This window comes from Rhyacophila brunnea, unplaced genomic scaffold, assembly GCF_057557595.1.
Source record: "Rhyacophila brunnea isolate RB1 unplaced genomic scaffold, BYU_Rbru_1.0 scaffold_62, whole genome shotgun sequence".
Lineage (NCBI taxonomy): Eukaryota > Metazoa > Arthropoda > Insecta > Trichoptera > Rhyacophilidae > Rhyacophila > Rhyacophila brunnea.
Genome location: NW_028233299.1, coordinates 1,402,569 through 1,423,833, shown reverse-complemented (window position 1 = coordinate 1,423,833; position 21,265 = coordinate 1,402,569).

The window sequence follows — 21,265 nt, the reverse complement described above, 5'->3', positions numbered from 1 at the left end:
ACTTGATCTTATAACAAGACAGAAATAACGGATACAATGCCCGATTGATTTTTTTAAAAAATACCGAAAATATGATTTACTAGCAAATTAAAACTCCTTAATGTTGTACAGATATAAAATACAAATAGTGCAATACGTCATAGCATGGAATGAAAATGCAATAAAATGCCATAAGTCGTGATTAAATTTATAGGAATATCAAATGGTGCAAAAGCACACGCACAAACAATAGAAACAGAGGAATCCCTGAATGCCTGAGTTTTTATTAAATAAAATATTTTCGTAATTTTCTAAAGATGATGTGATCCATAGACTCGGAAGTAGATCTGTTATATACTGCCTTACTAAACTTTTATTTTGACAAATTTAAATATGAGAAAATCAAATCTAACTATATATGAATATCATAATTATGAAATATAAAAAACGAAAAAATAAACTACTTTTATAAGTTTGGTTCATGTTATATTTTCCAGTATTTCTAAAGAGTTTTTTAAACAAGTTAAAGTATTAAAAAATTTTTTATCTAACAATAATCAGTTACTGTAATGACTCATAAAAAATTCTGTGTACACTTTTAGGTAAATCTATTCATAGGATATATTGTTCTATCTTATGTGATTAAATTTTCTCTTTTCACCGAATATTATCTTTTTAGATAAATATGAAGCTCAAAACTTCATTCGACCAGCCACTTTTCTCAAAATACTATTTTCATGGTGGTAAAGAAAAAATGACGAATTAAGCATTCAATATATGGTTCTATAGTATTTTACACTGTCTTGTCGCACCCGATATATTCAATTTTGTCTTTATCGCAATACTTCAGAAGCAAAGACACCATAAAAAATTACTTCCTCTAATTCATCTTATTAAAAGATAATTTTAATTTTACACTCCGTATATTATTGCTTGTATATAACACTTAAATTAAATCAAGTTTCAAAATTATTATCTTATGTATTTTAGGGATATAAAAAATATTTATGCATAGATGATAAATATATTTTAAAATCTTGGTCAAATAACCTATTTAAAATGTTATATGATCGTGCACGATGCCTTATAATTCATTGTTGCGCGTGTTAGTGGAGTTAAAAACCTTAAACTGAATTTTATATTGAAAAAGGCATTTATTCTATCATCTGAGGATATAAATGATTATACTATTTTCATATAGCAAAATATACATGGAAAGTATCATTTAAAATTTATAAGTTAATAAATTACATGTTTTTATATAAAAACAGAATTTGTGCATAAAGAAAGTTCATTTTTTTTGTGTAGTTTATAAATAAAATAATACGCTCGTCACAATATAGATGGATAAAAAAATTTATAAATAAACCAAGCGAAATTAATCTATATAAAAGCCTCACACTTCGAATTATCAGTATTTTTTTGTCACATAATCTTTTATTATACAGGCGATTCTAGAATTTTATTTTTGGGTGATTATTTTTTTGAATAAAAGTCATACACCCTGTAGCCACACTCAGCAAACCATAAAACTGAAACCTTTTAAGTTTCTATATGTTTTTTCGAGCTTTTTTATGTTTTTTAAAATTTGTGGTCATTTTAATCTATTTATTTTTTAAGATTCTAGGACATGCAGTCATTGAATTTAAAAGTATTTATTGATCATTTTGTACTACAATACTTACATGAAAACACCTCTTTGTAAAAAATGTAGCTTTACTGTTCGATGATAGCATCTTAACCCGCTATAAATAAAATGTGCTATTTATTTTTATCTGCCTTTTTTTCTAATCGATATTTAATAAGCGTAAAATTATGTTATATAACGACAAAAATTTTAGTTTTTATATTGAAAGTCTTCGCACTTATTAGTTTGTAGGTAACAAAACCGCAGATGCATATAAAAAATGAATAAAGCAAAAATTCTAACTTGAAATATAAATCAAGTGGCCTAAACAGCGCCTTTTTAAATTGATGTTCGTACTAAGTTGGCAAAAAAACATTCATTCATACAATAAATATTCAAATTTTCATTTAAAAAAAAATTGTTATTTTTATGATTTCGGTTTAAATAGAGAACGTGCGTTTTAGCATCATATAAATGTGTATTTATAGTTTTTTCTATTTGCCTAAATTTATTATAAAAAAGACATTCGTTCCAAATTTTAGAATATTGTATAAACTTAAGTCCCAAAAATAAAGAAAGTAATGAAGAATATCATTTACGGGTCATTTTCAGCGTTGTAATTTTTTATTTTTCTGAATCTTAACTTGCTTGCTTATTCATGTACACGTATAAACTTGTCACTTTACTATATCCTCTTTTCATAAATCTTCTTCAATGCTCTAACTCTTTTGTGAACCTATGTGGCAAAGCTAGTCTAAATTCTTTAGTTTAAATTATTGACTTTATTTGGTTTATCGCTTTGTGCTATTAAAGAATAGATAAATTTTTTATACACTAAAAGAATGCAAAAATAAATCTTTTATATATACATTGAGCCATAAATAATTCAATTAGAGATGGACTAAACGTGATCTTGAAAATTATTGAAATAAAAATAAAACTATTTAGGAAAAGTATGCTCTTATCAGGTTTTTTACTTTTTCTTCTTTTAATTTGAGCTATCATTTGTAGAAAAATGTACATTTCTTTTCATCTTTGATTGTTAGTTCATGTATAATCATGCATTTGCGACATGCAGTACCTCGTGTTTAATTATTCACAATCTTAAAGCATGTATAAAACTTTTAGTAATGTCTTGAAAAAAAACTATACTAATTGATATATTTTTTTGTATTTCTACAGGTACGCGTTTTTATCGTAAGATTTTATTATATCTTTGCTAGTACTTTATTTTTGATATGCTCACTACATTTAACTATCTTTTTATGAAATCTTCATTCATTGCAACTGTATGAGACCACAAACTTCTTGCGATATTATAATATCTTTAATATATACGATTTAACTGCAGAACTTTATATAATTATACTTAGTAATTTCGTCCGAATTTATCTTATTACTTTAATTATTTTTGAGTGAATATTGAAATTGTATCCCTTAGGTTGATATATTATACTTAATTCGATTATCTAGGGCAAATTTATAAAAATATTAGCTTTCTCTATGATTTATATCTTTAGCAATTAAAGTTTTTTTTTGCAATTTTCTTATATACCAAAAAACAAACAAGACAATAGTTTACATTTCCTATACCCCAAAAAAAAAATTTTTAACCACACCAATAATTTTTGATATTTATTATTAGTTGTCTATATCTCCCCTTGGAATAGGACTTGGTATTCTATCTTTTTCTCTTGAGCACAAGTAAATTAGACAAAAGAATTCGTATGTATTAACTATTGTTATATACTTTTTATTTTTTAGACTTCAAAATAAAAAAGCAGAAATTACATTTTTTAATGACAAAGATTATGCTAAAAGTATAAAGCATAATTATTTGCAGTGATGAAGGATATAATATCGGTAATTGGATATATAATTTGTGGTTCAATAGGGATTCAACAATAGCTTTGATGCTATATTTTTCAATACTATATTAAACAAATAATTATTTTCTATGAAATAAAACAAAAATGTATTTTATTTTATTCGTTCAATTATGAATAATCGAATGTGTAAATTTACAAAGACAATTTAGTGTCATTTCTATTTGTAAATGCGCAAAATAGATATTGATGATTTCGTTGGCGAGTCCCATTTCATATAATACAAATATTTGTACCGCGCAGAATGTTTTTAAATATTTTAAGAATACTTAAATTTAAATAAAATTTATAAAAATATTTCTAATAATGCTGTGATAAAATTCACCGTATTTGTTGCCTCGATCTTAGATGTATGCCATAGATGGTTTTTAACAACTTAAAGAGCTAGTTTTATAATGCTTATATCATGCTAGATTGATCTTAATATAACAGAAAATCATAATTCTGAAATTTAGAAAATGGTGATTCGTATTGTTAAATTTGATTAGAAATTATATCATTCTAGATGTGGGCGTGATTTATTATTAAAACCCTGCCAACGAAGCAAAAAATTAAGTAAATAAATTATTTCCTGTGTGATTTTTATGCCCATACACATTTTAGTTTTTTTTATTTTACACTGAAGGGAAAACATATTTTTTTAAGATTTCGTATTATCGCTTTGTGGTTTTTTCACCGTATTTCTTTCTTTGATTATTGATCAACTCTTCTGTTTACAGACCACTTTATAAGTCCCTATATTCTATTAATAATAGCTCCTTTTTGTCGCAACTATCAAATATAAGGTTAAGTTTATATGTTTTTTTCGGAAAATAAGCATTAATGATATTTTATCATATACATAGTGAATGTGTAAATTTTTAGTTCTTAATCCTAAAGAAATACAATAATTGATTATATTTTGCATATATCGTGTGTAAATACAATATTTTACTTTGCTAATAAACATTAATTTATCTAAGTATGGCTAAAAGATAATAAAATATGCGAATGCCTGTATTTTTACGTTTCAAGAATAATTTTATCTTAGTTTATTGCAATCTTTTATTAAAATAATGCAATTTATTGCACAAAATTAACTGAATTCTTGTGTATTTCAAGTGTTATCGTTTTTTCCTAAAAATTTTTAGACTGAAAAAAATCTTTTTATAATTTACTTTCTTTACCGTTATATTTTTATTCATTTAAATCCCACATAATCATTTGTTATATTTATTTATAAAATATTTTGTCTGTGTTTTTGTGTCTCAAAATGCTTTTATTTTGATTCTATAAGGTGCATTTTGATAGTTCGTGTTTTAAATTATTTGTGTTTGGTATGTTTATTATTCCGTTTTTTAATTGATTTGCGGCCTAGGGTCTAAAATTACTTTTAAGTTGCTATATTTAATAAAGAGGGTTTTAAACTCTATAATCATAGCAACATATTATAAATAACAGGCATTTTATTTTAAAAGACTTATTTTTATACAACTGGATTAATGATAGAATACAACCCAGATCATATTATGTTTTACGTTAATGCATATTATTTGTATTACAGCCTTTAAAATCAATATATTGCTTACATAATATGCTAATATAGAGTATTTGTTCTCAACTATAACATTTGAAGAATTTTTATTGCATCTGTGTATTTTATTTTTCCTATATTTTAAATCTTTAATCATTAAAGGGTTAGTAAAGATATAATTTCATAGATCAGATATTATACGAAAAATTTTATGAATTTTTGTTTTTCGTTGGAATTTACTTGTAGTCATAGAATTCCAAAATATTTCTAAATCATATAAGAACAATTAAAATCCACCAGTAGAAGCCAAGTCGTACACCCAAAAAATATTATTGTACAGAAAACTTGGCATAATATGTCTTTAAATAAGAAAAGACTGGTGTAACAAGTATCTTTTGATAATATTTATAGGTGTTATTAATGTTATTCTTCTATCTGTAAATAAAAATTGATAATAAAAAAATTATAAAGAGTTGATATAGTTGCTAGTTTATTTTTAGTAAAATAAAGATTAATTTAATACAAATGCGATATTTTGTTTTATTAGAAATATTTGTATATACTAAAGTAAAAATAAATTTTTGGTTGTTTTATCTCATTATCTTTTACTCTCTTTCAACCAAGCAAAAAAATTAGATGGTCTATCAATGTTTGAATTACTTATTGTGCAAATCACATATTTTTCACAAACTTTCTCCATAGTTTTTATCTCGTCAAGTGTTATTAATTCAGTGTCTTCCTCAACTCTATTGATTGTGCATATGCCTCCGTTTCTTTTTGCTCCTCTAACTCCTTTATATGCGACTTGTAGTATTTTGTGTTTAAACTATACCACATTATGAAATACGTTTTTTCTCTTATTCTACACAAATATTTAAATTTAGTTATTTTCGGCAAATTAATAAAAGTGATGTGTTTTAAAAGTTGAAATGTGATTTATTTTAAGTTTATGCTTTGGTTTGATAATATAAATATAGAACTATCGAATAAATTTTACCGTTTTCATTATAACTTTTCTAGCGCATCCTTTCAATGTTGGCAACTTGTCATAAAATAAGATGGAAATGCCTATTCCCTCTAAAATAAAACCAAGGAATACATGCTTTTTGAACAATACAAATACACCAAAAATAAAAGTTATTGCACCATGGATATTCTTAGCCTTGAACATATCCATAAAATTAGCTTCTGCAAGTATGACTGTCCCGATTATAATTAATATATTTCCAGCTGACATTAGTGCTTTGTCCATTAAAAGTATAAATCCGATTAAAAAGAAGAAGACACCAAAAAATAAAATAGTTGTTCCCGTTTCTCTTCTATCCATTTTAAGGGTTATAATATAATCGTATCAAGTATCAAAATATTTAAAAACATCTTAATTATGTGTGATCTTTTTGTAATATTTCAATAGATCCACGAGTCTGAATAAGCAAATATATGAAAAGAAGTAACTTAACACATGATTGAAAATTTGTTATTTCCGTTCGCTCGCATTAAAAAAACCACCTGTAAAGGAAGTAAATTTTATCAAATTACTTTAGAAAATGATTGAAGTTATTTTTTTCTGTTGTAGAGTCAAAGATTATTTCATCCTATATCATCATTATGTTTATTAAAGGTAATCTTGCTCCTTATTGTTCACATAACTTGCAATTTTTAAAAATATTCTATTCCAAAATATTTTATGTGTTGAACTCAATTAAAAACGTTGAATATTAACAGTGTTTCAAGAGATTACGATTTCGGGATTTGAATTATATTATTATCGTGGTAAACTTGTAATTGACGCTATTCGTTAACTAGATGGACATCTTTTTGTTGTATCAAGATATTTTGAATTTTTAATTCTGAAAAAATTTACTTTTTATTTATTTTATCGAATATATCTTCTTTTTAGGAAGTTCGATTGTGACTATTAAGAATATTTTCTTATATGATGAACTTCATGATAGTTCTTTATATTTCCTATCACTAGTTTGATTCTCGTAGTTTAGATCTGTTTTACTAGGGAGTAGTCGATATGTAGGGAGGTAGGATTCCATCTACTTTCCGTCGGTGGTTAATTATGCTATCACAATACCTCTGCACTTACCCTCATACTTTCTGAACGGAACAGGCGTTACTTTGTTTTCGGGGTATTTTATTACTCTTACAAAGCACTCTCTTATTTTTTTCTCGGCTTGTCAGTCGTTTTATGGCTTTAAACTCCCACCCTCCTTGCGGGTATTTCTCATTCAATTAATTTCATAAGAATCCAAGCAGGTGTTTCGGTTTGAATAAAGGCCACTTTATAAAGCTCTTCTAAACCAACAGCAACCCAAGTTATTTTGAATATAATTATCTTTCAAATTAATAGGTGATTCGATTCTACCAAGGATTAAAATAAAAGATTAAAATTGGATTTGCTTTACAATTTAATGCTATAACTAGCACAACTTCGGTAAAGATACAAATAGATCTTGAAATTTTAAGCGGGATTTTCTATTTATGTACTTTCGTAAATTATATACTTTGATCTATTCTATATTAAGGAATGTACTATGTTCGTAAATGGAAATTTATATTTTTATTCTAGAGCCTTTAAAAGATTTTATTTATCTCTAATAACGATATTATAAACATTTATTTTCTTTCATGTACATTTACTTATTCATACGGGATCTTGTATAAAATATAAATTTATTTAGGAAAGCCAACCGATGTATACTCACAAACATTGGGATTTATGAAGACGCTTGAACTAATAAGTCTTGAGAGAAGAAGATACATTGTGGAAGATTTAATTGATGCGAATGAATTAAGAATTATGGTCTAAATAGAACTCCGAAGTTCTATTTGTATAAGATTAAATAAGTAAAAATCAAATTAAGCTAAGAAAAATCAAAATAAATAATAAAATAGATGTTTAAGTGAACGCTTTATCAAACAAAGAATTTTTTTCATGTTTTAAAAGAAAAAAAACTTAAGTTTGGTTGCACATTTCTTTCTTTTCTCATTTATATCGTGCCTGTTTCACAATCACAAATTTAATAATGAAAATAATATAACTCATTGCTTGTTCGGGGTTTAATGCTTATTTTTCAATCCAAAAAATATAATTATGCAAAAGCAAATTATATTTGCTGCGTTTGCTACTATTTGAATCTAACCTAGGATATAAGATTTAAATTTCTTTTTTTAATGCATTCATTGCTACTTGTTCATTTTTTTTTGATAAAACTTATTACTGTATAAACTTTTAGTGAAGAATCGTACTTCTATATCAAAAAGAAAAAATTCAGATAATTCAAATCAATGGCGTATTATTTATTTTCCATATATATTTTATATTCTTAATATGTTTAACAAGACAATAATATATAAAATTTCTTTTTTTATACATTCTATAGGATATTTTCAGTTTAATTTTCACTGTGGTTTTTAATTTTAAATGAATTTTTTAAGTTTCGTGAGGAAGGTACCTGAAGGAACTAGATGTCACGAACCAGGTTGAGGCATATATTCAAACCTTGGGATTGTGAAAAACCCTTGAATTAATAGGTCTCGAAAGAAGAAGGGGTATTGAAGAAGGCTATGGAGAGGAGAAGATAGCCGAAAGTATAAATACGCTGTGTGTACAGAGAATCAAGCAAGCTGTGCCTGAGAACAAAAACTAAAATTACGACTATAAATATAGCCCTTAAATAAAAAATAAATAAGATACGTGAGCATCAATATTGTTTTTCAAAGCAATAATTTAAGAAATATTGTTGAAATAGCAAAAGTTAAATAATATCTGAATTTTTAATCCTCAATTTGAAAAGAAAGCAATTAAAATTTATTACAATGAAGATCATTTCAATATATATTTTATGTTTTAGATATTGTATCGACCTTATATTTGGTAATGTAATTAAGAGTGATGAGGCGCAATATTCTTTCGAAATAAAGAAGTTTAGAGAACAGCTGATATGGCAGAATTGAGCACAAAGCTGGATTTTATATCTTAACTTATTATAAAAAAACAAACTACACATTATAATAATCACCTAAATCTAAACCGAAAATGAAGGACATAAATATTTATTTTAATTGTACAAATATTATTCATTTGGTTAAATTTGGTCTAAATGAACAGTTACAATTAACTATAAGTTAAAAATATTTTACAATATTTATATAAATAAGCCTGGTATATTCGCAAAAAAAGTATTATTTGTCAAAATTAATGGTCAATTTATGTTTATAGATAAATTAATCAAAGAAATTTATTTTAAATTAAAATTGTTACTCCTTATAATAATAATGATTAACAACATGAAGTCACGACTGATATTTCGTTTTTTAATCATAAACATTGCTGTAATACCATTCGCCTCATCTCTTCTATCGCAGATCGCATACAATTTTATGTGCCCGAATGTATCACAGATAGTTCCAAATATTTTACCTCCGAAGATGCTCGATCCTACGATAGGGCATATTTATAAAACAATATTTTCAGCTAGAGTAATAAGAAAGAAAGGTGAAAGTATATTTTTAAATTTGGATGTACCAGAAATACAAAAAAATATGAAGAAACTTGGATTTTTCGTACGATATGATGTAAAAAATCAAAGAAATTATTTACACTTTAGCATGATTTACAAAGATGATTTTTTTATATTGATTGATACTTTAATAACTTTTTTCTTTGTTAAACTAAGATTGTGCAGTTCAAACCAGTCACTTGTCAAATATATTAAATTATGTGGAGTAGAAGATACGATCGATATGGAATTTTATATTGAGGAAGATATTCAGATCAGCTCAATTACTATTGACCAGATCCCAGAATGTTGGTGGGTTCGCCAATGGGCTTATAATCACAAAATTGTTTCCAAAATCATTGGATTTTGTTTTTTTTCAACGTTTATATTTTTCATAAATGTATATTTAACTTTTATTTTTAATGGACGAGTTAGAGACTTTCCTCAAAAAAGCAACAGCGAAGAACATCAAGAAGATTCGTTATTATCAGGCGACGATGATTGGTGAATCAAATATATTTTTGTTCATAGAAGAACCAAGCATTTCATCTTTATGTTTTTATAAAAATATTGTAAGTATACAGGCATTTTTTGGGTTTTTTTATATTAAAAATGACGAAAAAAATTCATGCTGGTTTCTATTCGCTTTATAAAAAAGTACATATGCTTTGACCGATTTTATCTATTTATTAAAATATTATACCTTATTAAACAATAATAATCCCTAGTTCAATTTTTAATTCGTATTTTTGGTTTTTCAATAGAGAAAAAGAAAATTTATATATCAACTGTTTGATAGGTTTTTCTTTGTCATAGATATACAAATATTTTTGCATATTTTTTGATAATTGTTTTTATTACGAGATTCCTAGTCGTGAATGATTTTAAAAAATGAACCCATGTTTAAAATAAACACTAAAAATTATTCTATCTTTATATTAATCAAAGAAGTTTTTTTATTAAAGAAGCATCACAAACTAAAGGATTTCTGTGTTTAAAGGAATAAATATATATTTGCAATATACACCCACTAAATATATGATATCAATCTTATATTGATAATAGTATATTTTAAAAAAATACATATGATATTTTATCACATTCGACTAATATAACTATTGTATGCGAGTAATAGTTTTTACTCGGAATTTGAATATTTTAAATGTCTTAAAACGATAAATTAAAATTGGATTGTTTGTTCTGAGTAAAATTGTGTTGCATAAAATTCATAGTTTTCTTTCTTATATGTTTTTTTAAAGTGAAGAAAATAGATGCTAGAAGTATATGTATTTGCAAATTACATCGATAAAACATAAATTATATAATTTTGTAACCCGATAAACACGTAAGCGGCATAAAAATACACACAGCTGAATGTTTGGTGATTTAAAAACGCAAAATCAGCAAAAAAATTATTATCGATGAAACAATATGCTGAATAGATAATTAAATGACTAGAATATATTTATAAAAAACATGTGAAATATTTTGCTGCATAAAAACGACAATTTTGTCAAAAAAAAACATATGCTCGGGTGTATGTTCTATTCGAAAACTCTGATAGACCGTTTTTTCATTTCTAATACAGTTCACTATTAAGAAAAAAAAGAGACAAATCGATTTAAAGTAATTTTTGAATTCTGTAATCATATATTGAAATTTATTTAATAGAAATTATATATATTTATATTTGTATTTTCATCTTTTTTTGTCAGGAATTTTATTGGGCTGTAACAATATCATGCGTATTTTTTTTCTTATATGAACTTGCTTCTTGAGGTATACAAAATTCTATATCTCATTCATTTCTAATGGTTATAGCATTATCTTCTTCATAAATTATTTTAAAATCGACTGTTTTAGTGGTTTTTTTTATCGGGATTGGCCTTTTTTTTACAATATTATTTATATTTTCATTTGTTATTTCGTGAAATATTACCACCTTTTTTCTTAAAAATCTTTTTATTCTTGATTTTGGATAGAAATGGTATTTTATTTAGATATAATAATTATGTTTTCCCATAATTTTTGTCGAGGTTTGAAATTCCTTTGTTTCTTTTTTTTGAAGATTTGGTGATCAAATTGCTTAACAATACTTTTTCATAGGACTTCATTATTTCAAATTATATTTACTGTTATAATTTTTTATTTTTAAGATAAGTTATATGAACTCTTCGTTCTAATAATTTCTTTAGTTATTTTTAGACTTATCGAGGCATTCTACACGCATAAAGCGTCAAAGAATTAATTCATAAAGCTTTCGAATTTATAAATTTATCAAAGAAATCAATTTTTTCTGTATTTAACATTATTTATGGGTTTTAGTGTTGATTTTTATCTCATAGAGTCAAATTGAATTGTACTATTGTATTTAAAATATATATAATAAATGTGACTTTTATCTTGGGTGTTTTAGGGTTGATAAATATATAAAGAAATATCATGATGTCATAAAAAATATTATTCTTGCTGTTTAAAAACATCTATTCATGCCATTTTTTGTTGACTTGGAAGAAACAAAACATACATAGGAAAGTTATGGTTGAAAATCATATACTGTATTATATAAACAATTTAGAAGCAGAATACAGGCAATTTAAATTTTATCTACTGTGTATATTTCTGACGTGACAATCATTCGTTACAATAAAAATTTTTATATAATGATTTTATTTCAATTCAAATAAATCGCAGTCAAACAAAAAGATGCCCGTATTTATATTTTCCTAAGTATTTTAAAAATTTAATGAATTATAAAGTTCAATATACATCTTTTTGATTATGGATAGATTTTTATAACTAACGACCGAGCTCTTTGAACAACTAATAATTTGTTTTTGTGATATTTGTGTTGCTTTTTTATGTTTTTATCGAATTTAAATAATCTGAGTAATTGATTGATTTATTTCTTCCTTCCTTCGTTTGATTTTTATTCTCGTGGTTTAAGAATTATGAACCACGAATTCTTGATTTTTCGTTAGCAGCATAATGCCATGCTAATTGAAATAGTATTTAAGGTATTAGTTCCTATCGGTATTGAAATATTCTATAATTTAGATTTTATTTATATCTTCAGAGGCAATTTTGGGTCTTATTATTTTTGACGTTTATTTATTGGTTAATTTTCTTTTTTCGAATTTTATCTATTTATAGACGTGATTAGCTCATTAGGAATATTGCACAAATTCTTGATTCAATCTTTTGACACCTTCACCTGGTCTATGTTCATCAACTACACTTCTTCATTCAAATGCGATGAGTTATATTGTCTTGCGAAGTGAGAGATCTTACATGTATGCTTCTACTTCGTCCGAGATTTTAAACCCCTTGTCTGATAAATGAAGTATTATGATCTCAACGCGTTTTTTTCTTAATTATCATAATTAGACTATTTAAAAAACAAAATAGCCCCAAATTCATCAAATATGGCGAATTTTATTTTTTTTGAGTGTAGAGTTAGAATCGAGTTTAATATTCCTCTTAAATCAAAACAGGTTTATTCCTTACTATTAAAAATTATTAGAAAAATACTAGGATTTTCAAAGAATTAAAGCTATCCAACAGCAATCCATGCGAAAGATTGAACGAACTTCTCATAATGAAGACACGTTTGTTATCAATATATTTACGATGATTCTAATGACATGTGCAATGAGTTGCGTTTATTAGAAAAATATGTGTTAATAAATATAAAAAATCAATATATAAATACGATTGACAGTTCACTTCCCAAAATTACTCCCTTTTATATAATTTGTTTTTTTAGGATTCTTCATTTATATAAGGGATTGATAAAGCATAAAAAAATACCTTGAAAGTGCTTATAAATTTTGGAATTCATGCAAGACTTTTTACTCAATAGATTCATCTATTCTGCTTAATAAGAATACAAATATAAAAGCAATAAATCTTTACATATAAAATCCACCACGATAAAATTTCCTAGTGATCTTTTGGGTATATAAGGAACATATTTACTTTGTCGATCTAACCATGTTTTATAAAAAATGCTGATCGTATCGAAAACGATAATCTAGAAATGATTTTAATTTATATGCATGTGAAAACACGAGAAAATTAAAGATGGCATTTTAAATGTATTCTTTTTTATAAAAATTCTTATACAATAGCTCCAATCATAGACTCTCAAGCTATTCTAGACAGTATAATTTATTATGATAAAAATATCCCCTATCATAAAAAATGGCTTTGATTATACTCACAATACCGTATGCCAGACGTAAATATTTTTAAAGGGTCTAAAAGAAAAAAATAGAGCCTTTTTATCATTTCATAAAATTAGAGCTCGTGATCAAAAGAAGAAGCAGGGAAAATATTTATAAGAGAATATAGTTCTTTCTCTTTTCTTTTATCTCAATATTAGCCGTAACTACTTGTTCAACTACACAAATTTAATATACCTTTTTTCATATACAATTATTATTTAATATTTTTTTACAAAATTTTACAAAAAATAAAGGTTACTAATTACAAAGAGTAACAGATAAAAAGTCAAGTCTATAACGATAAATAAAATCAAAACTGAATGACTTTTAAGCAAACGACTTGAAGTGTATGCTAACAGTATTATAAATGGTATCTATGGAACCTCGAATTCACGAACTAGATCAAGGAATATATACAATTCTTGGAATTGAGATTGACCCTTGAATAAATAGATATCTTAAAGAGAAAGTAATGAAATATAACTTAGAATAGAAGAAGATAGTCGAAAGTAATAATATTCTATGCATAAGAGAAAATAAGCAAGTTGATATCAAGAACAAAAACCTTTAAAATTATCATATTTCAAGCCTTAAAAAAATATAATATTACTGTATTTTAATTTTTAAATATCACATATCACTCTATTGAAGCTTATCATATATTCTATAAGATATTGCATTACATTTTTTGAAAAAGTGCAATATTTACGCAACGGAAATATACCTTGTTTTAAATGTTGGGCAAAATTATGATTTATAATGTTTTTTTAAGGGTGGCAAAAATAAAAGCTACAAACTATATTTAATATGTACCACTAACCAATATTATATAGTCAAAAATAAAAAAAAATTAAATTATCTTTTAGTTTGATTGGATTGAAGATTGGCAATAGAGTCTGGCAAATTAAATTTTTCGAAAAAGTGCAATATTCGCATGAGAAATATACTTAGAATCAAATTTTGGGTAAAATTGTGATACATAATGTGTTTTTAAGGGTGGCAAAAATAAAAGCTACAAACTATATTTAATATATGTCACTAACCAATATTATATGTTCAAAAATTGAAAAAAATATAAATTACTTTTAGTTTGATTGGATCGAAGATTGGCAATGGAGTCTAACAAATACTTTTCATATAAAATAGCAATTTTAAAAGGAATTTCTCCTGATAAAAAAGCTAAATATTGTGCCTGAAAATGCAATGAATATTATCGAATAAAAAACAAACTTATTATTTAGGCTAAAGAACAATTTTTGGATAAATAAAACACATTTTAAAAATAATGCAGATCTGGTAGAGATTAAAATAACTTTCAAATGATTATATAAGTAATGCTATAAAATAAATGGCTTAAATTTAGAATCTAGAAGTTTAGAGAGCAAAATAAAAACTTTAAATGGAATTTAAATGACAAAATGGCATAGACACTAACTATATAACAACGAACCCCAACAACCATAAAATAAAATGGACTAAACAAATAAAATTATACTAAAAAATTTACAAAAGGGGCTATAAAAGATACTGAATCAATACAAGATATCCTGAATCAAGTTTCGGATGAAAAAATCATAAAAAATCGAGAGTATAATGAATAAAATGTATAAAATCCCACCACCATCCTATTTTTTAGTGAATAAAATTATTTGAACAAAAAATCATAATACTTGAGATAAATATTCAGCATCAAATTTTTATAAATATATGAATGCAATGTGATTTCACAAACACCTGAAAGTAAGAAAACACCATAGACACTAGCTACAACAGAACTAAAAAGATTAAAATCATTGATTGTGCTTTAAACCAATCATAGTGACTTCTGAAAGCGTAGGCTTATAAAAATATATATTGATGTAGTTCCTTATAACAACTGTATCAGAAATAAAAACTTCATATCATTCAATTGCTCCAATGGCATAATACAGATTTTACACTTTATGATAAAATATGTACAGAATTCAAAGTTCCGATCAAAATCAACTAGATTTCAAAATATAATTTAAATTCTGTTGTTTGTTTTTTTTATTTGAAAAATTAAAAAAAAACTTTAAATACAAAAACGTAGTAATTATTTTTAGAATCGGATTAAATTGATATTTAGTGATTTTAAGTAAAAACTGGCATATGTTTATTCAAAGAAAGATATTTACATTTGTAAAATAAAATTAAAAAAATTATAAATTGTGTAAAATATAACGTAAACAAATGGAAAGTACAGGAATAAATTAATTTAAAAGAACTGGGTTTTAATACAGGTAAAAAAGAAAAAAATACACAAATTATCATATTATGAAAATCTATTGATGCATATGTTGGACAGAAAAAAATGACATATTAGAATATAAAGAATCACAGGAAACCCCAAACAAACATAAAGTGTAATAAAGGTTTGATAAATATTCAAAAAGTTATATATTCATTGACAAAAAAGGTATAACATAAATATGCATAAAAAAAGGATACATATGACTTTTTTTTGAGATCTAAGGTAATTAATTAAATTAGTTCCAGTATTTTATATATATTATTTCATATTTAGATCGTGGTGAAAGTAGCCCAATGATTATATTTTTGTAGGCCCATATTATTTATTTCGTACAAAATCCGGCTATTATAATACTTATTATATAGCTTGCAAATTTTTTTGGTATTAGAAAGACAAATTTATCTAACCTTCTTCTCAATCTATTTCTTTATATTAAAACCTTTTATTTGATATTTTTTAGTGATCACAAGTCAACTTTTTATAATTGTTTAGTAGTTTTTATGCATTATTCTATGCACAAGGCACAATGTAATTATTATTTCATAAAAAAATACTTCAATTCAAATTGAACAAGAAATATAATTTTAAAATGTATAATGCATGGGTGAATTTATTTTATATTTCTAAAACGACTCAGTTCATAAAAACCATTATGTTTCAATATTTCTACTGTAGGAATATATAACACTGAGACCTATAGCCAATATAGTTTCATAAAAGTAAATACAAGGAAAAAAGGCCTCGCAACAATTCTTTATGAAGAATATGGTTTTTGTATGTTTGTCAATACACGAAAATTTAATTAAATGGAAATTTTATATTTCAATACAGATAACGCATATTCTGGAGGCTTTATTTTAAAATATGCAGTAAAAAATACCAAATTATAAAAATACTACATAATATTAAAATACCACCAAAATAATACTAAAAGTAAATAATTTCTTTACCAGTAATCTCTGATCGTTTAACCTTACACTAAACATTTTATTTTTTAATGAAACGATATTAGATGAAATAATTCAATTATTTGGATGATGAAGAAACAATATATAACAAGATCTATACAGCTATATAAAGTAGAATTTATTAATCGATAATATTGTATTATAGCCTGTTTATGGATGTTATACACTGTTAAATTCATGAATTACATTTTAAATTATTTTCCATTGGTCCAAATTCATGCTAAAACATGCTATTAAAATTAAAAATAACAGTAAAAAGTAATTATAAAGGTGTTGCTTTTTAAAAAAAACCGAACAAAATTGACAGAAATACTTTAATTTTATTATTTTTTTCGTGATATAAAATCGTTTAAAATTTACTTCCAGTTGTTATGTAGTAATATTGGAAATCATTATCTTCGATAACGAAAAAAGCTGTTTTTAAATTTTAATCAAAAAATACTCATTTATAATCAATTTGATGCGCTTAGATAAATATTTTCTTAAAGGAAGTGACTTGAGATTATCAAAACATTTGAAATTCAATTTGCTAAGATCAGCACCATTGATACTCCTTTTATTAAATGATAGTAGCATTACAACAATTATGTAATGTGTTAATCATGGATTTTTTTTTCTCATATTTGTAAGGAAATGTTATATATTTACAATAAATTGTTTCCATTCTATTCTGATTTTTATTTAAAAATCATATATATTTTTTCGGTTTAAATTATTTTAGTTTTACTGTCGAAACATGTTTTAATATATATTTTAGACGAACAGAATTACAATTTTATTGATAAACGAAGAAAATAAAAACTTCGTGCTTTATTTTTCACAATGACTGGATATTAAATCTATAAATTTATAATATGCTTTGTTTAAATAGTGTTTATCTTTGAAAATTGATGATGATTATTGTGTATAAAACAGTTAAATAGTTGTAAATGTATAATAAGACACTTTAAAATTTATAATTTACACATGTTATTAATGTATACATTTCAATCTACCAATTAAACAAAAAACCGGGAAGAGAAAAATAATGCCTTTTTTAGAAAACCTCCGCTCTTTATCCTGATAAGAAGATAAAAATATAAATTGTAAATTTATTCCCTCTTAATCTATATTATTTTAATTTCCGACAAAGTTAATCTCAAAAATAAACACAAGAAAAACTAAAACGACGGATATATAAAAAGATGAAAACGCACATCAAAAAATTGATCTCTAAACTTATATTTTTACATTTGATTCTTCTAACTTCAAGAATAATTTCGAGGAAAGAAGTGGGAACAGACGATGTGTTGAAAGATGAAAATATAGAAGTTGAAGAGACTAGAATGGCTTCTAGTACTTCAAGTGGCATGGGATTTCTATCCTGTGATTGTTTGGAAGAAATTTCGTATATCGAAAATAAATTGTATGGGGGCGATTCGAATGCATATTATGTTAGCAGTGTGAAATTTTTAAACGTAAATGAAATAAACATCTATAATTTTATGGCTTTATACCGACCAAACTACTATCATGATTTCGATATTGCTAAAAATAGACAGAAAAAATGTCAAAGTATTAAAAAATTAATCGATGATTCTGATTGTGAATTGATAAAATTAACAATCAAGGATAATCATAAGTGTATAGATATAGGCTGTAGAATTCATCATGATTTTGAGCGAAAAATATATCAAACACTATATAAAGTAAAAGTACCAGTTGATTCGCCTAATTTGAAAAAAGATCAAGAGCGTCATCTTGGCCCAGAAAGTTTCATTTTCTACAAAATAAATGAAAGTGATATCGGTTTAAGGCCCGAAGAAAAATATTTTGGTCAGAATCTATATTTTAATAAAGAAATGAACATAAAGGATGAAGGATGCAAAGGAATACTTTATTATAATGACTTTCGTTTGAAGATATTGAATTTGAATAATAAAAAATCATATAATCTTTTATTTAGTAGAAAACATAATTTTTGTATTCGAGTAGAGGATACAGAAAAAGGATATCTTATGAACTACATAAATATTGACTCTGCCGATGTGAGATACTTTATGGAGTGTTGCATAATTTCACGATGTCTTAACTCAACAATAGAAGATCGTCTCAGAGAAACGTTTCTTCATTTTGTTACGATTTATGATCATCCATGTTACGAAAATAACACTATGGAACAAATTGTCTTTTATAGAGAAATGAATGAAAAAACTGGTCAATCTGTGTATATTAAAAAAATCGATTATTACGCACCTTTGATATGTCAAAATGAGTGTGTTTCCCATTTTTCCCGCAAAATTACTAGAAAAAGAAAATGTATAAATAAAACCGACATACGCTTCATGTACAATGTGGAAAATGGTGGTAAGGGGTTCATTGATTCAAAAAGAGTGCAATTATTTCTCTTTATAGGCCTGTCTCAAACTATCATATATGCTCGTAAAATAAAAAAAATGAATAGAATAAACACGGTCGAAATCGTAAATAGTCCAATAAAAATTGAAATAAATGAAAATACCAAAGCGGAGGCATTTGAATTGGCGGAGACCCAAAAAGAAGCTAATATAAATGTAATCGTTAACGAGGAAACGCTTAAAACAGAGTCCGAAAAAACCCTAGTTCATCGTAATAAATATAATATAAATATGATTGTTAACGGTAAAACACCTATAACGGACACTGTTGAAATGACGGAAAATGAAAAAACTGCTAATAGAAATGGAATAGTTTTTAGGAAAACATCTATAAAGAAGTCTGTTGAAACGGTTGAAACTGAAAAAAAACCATATAGAAATATAATTATTGATGGGGAAACATCTGAAACGGAGTCTGATGAAACCTCAGATACTCATAATATAACTAATTTAAATGCAACCGTCGACGAGAAAACACCAATAATGAAGTCTGATAAAACCTCAGTTCATCAAAAAGAAACTAATAGAACTGGAGTCTTTGACGGGAAAACACCTAAAAAGATGACCGATAAAACTTTAACTGGGGACATGAAAACATCATCGATTGAAAAAAAAGAAATTGTCGCCAAGCACGTCGTCAATAAGAAAATGAAAGTATTTTTTGTGGTTTTTGTCATGATTATATTAGTTTTTGTATGTTTTTTCTTCATCAAATTACAAAATAAAAATAAGCTGTAGAAATCGTATTGCCTTAAAAAATATTTCTATAATAAAAAAGCGTTTGAGTAGTTTATCTTTGTTTTAAAAAACCCTTGATGAATTTTTAAATGCTGCAAATCTGCCAAAATCTTATTAGAAAATATAATTTTATTTTATTTTGATTTTAAGTGTATAATATATTATATTAACTTAAATATATAAAATTGGGTTCAGATTCATAGCTAAAAAATGGAATCAAATAGAGTTTTAGGTATCTATTATGCATCTTACACCATAAAATCGAGGTTTCAAAGGTTAAGTTTTTAAAAAGATCGAGCAATAGTTATATTGGTTTCAAAAACTATTATATTTTGTACTATTCATATAATATTCTAGGGTTTTCAGCCTTTTATTAAACACGCGATAAAATGATTCATTCATTCAAAGAAAGATGATACTGTCTCTAAGATTAATCATTTTAAATAAATATTCAAAGATGCATCTGATTAACACCGAAAAAGATAAAAAAAAAGTATGTATTTATGTATAATTTTATCTGGTTATAAATGTGTATTTTTGAAATACTAATGTTAGGGATATTTATTCATAAAAGGTTCATAGTAAACGTTTAAAATATATACTGAATATTATCGATTTAAATATATACCATTTGTATATTTAGATGCTAAAAAAACATATTTGCAGGAATAAAAATAAAAACAATGAAGACAATTGAATTCATTTATAGTAAAAAGTATTTAGATAATAAGTATATTATAGATATAGTAAAGAATTTATATTGCATTTTATGCTTATGAAAGTTCATTTTATTAAGTATATAATTTTATGCTATTTGCGTAGCACATTAAGTTTGTAAATCCAAATAAAATATAAATAAGCCATCCAGACCTATAAAACTGTTTCAAAAATTATAAAAATTACCATAAAGTAGCCTACACGAAATATAGTAAAATTAAATGCGATGTTCAGCTAAGGAATTTCTTTTTTGTGCGAGCATATAAGAAACTTCTTCTCTAAAGAGAATATGAAGCTATTTATATTTATTAGTTATTTCTTATATAATATTTCAAGCGAATGAAAATTTAAATTAAATTATAGATAAACTGAAAAGCGTTTTTTACAAATCTAAATATATATCTATTGAAACAAGAATTCTAACACTCGGCT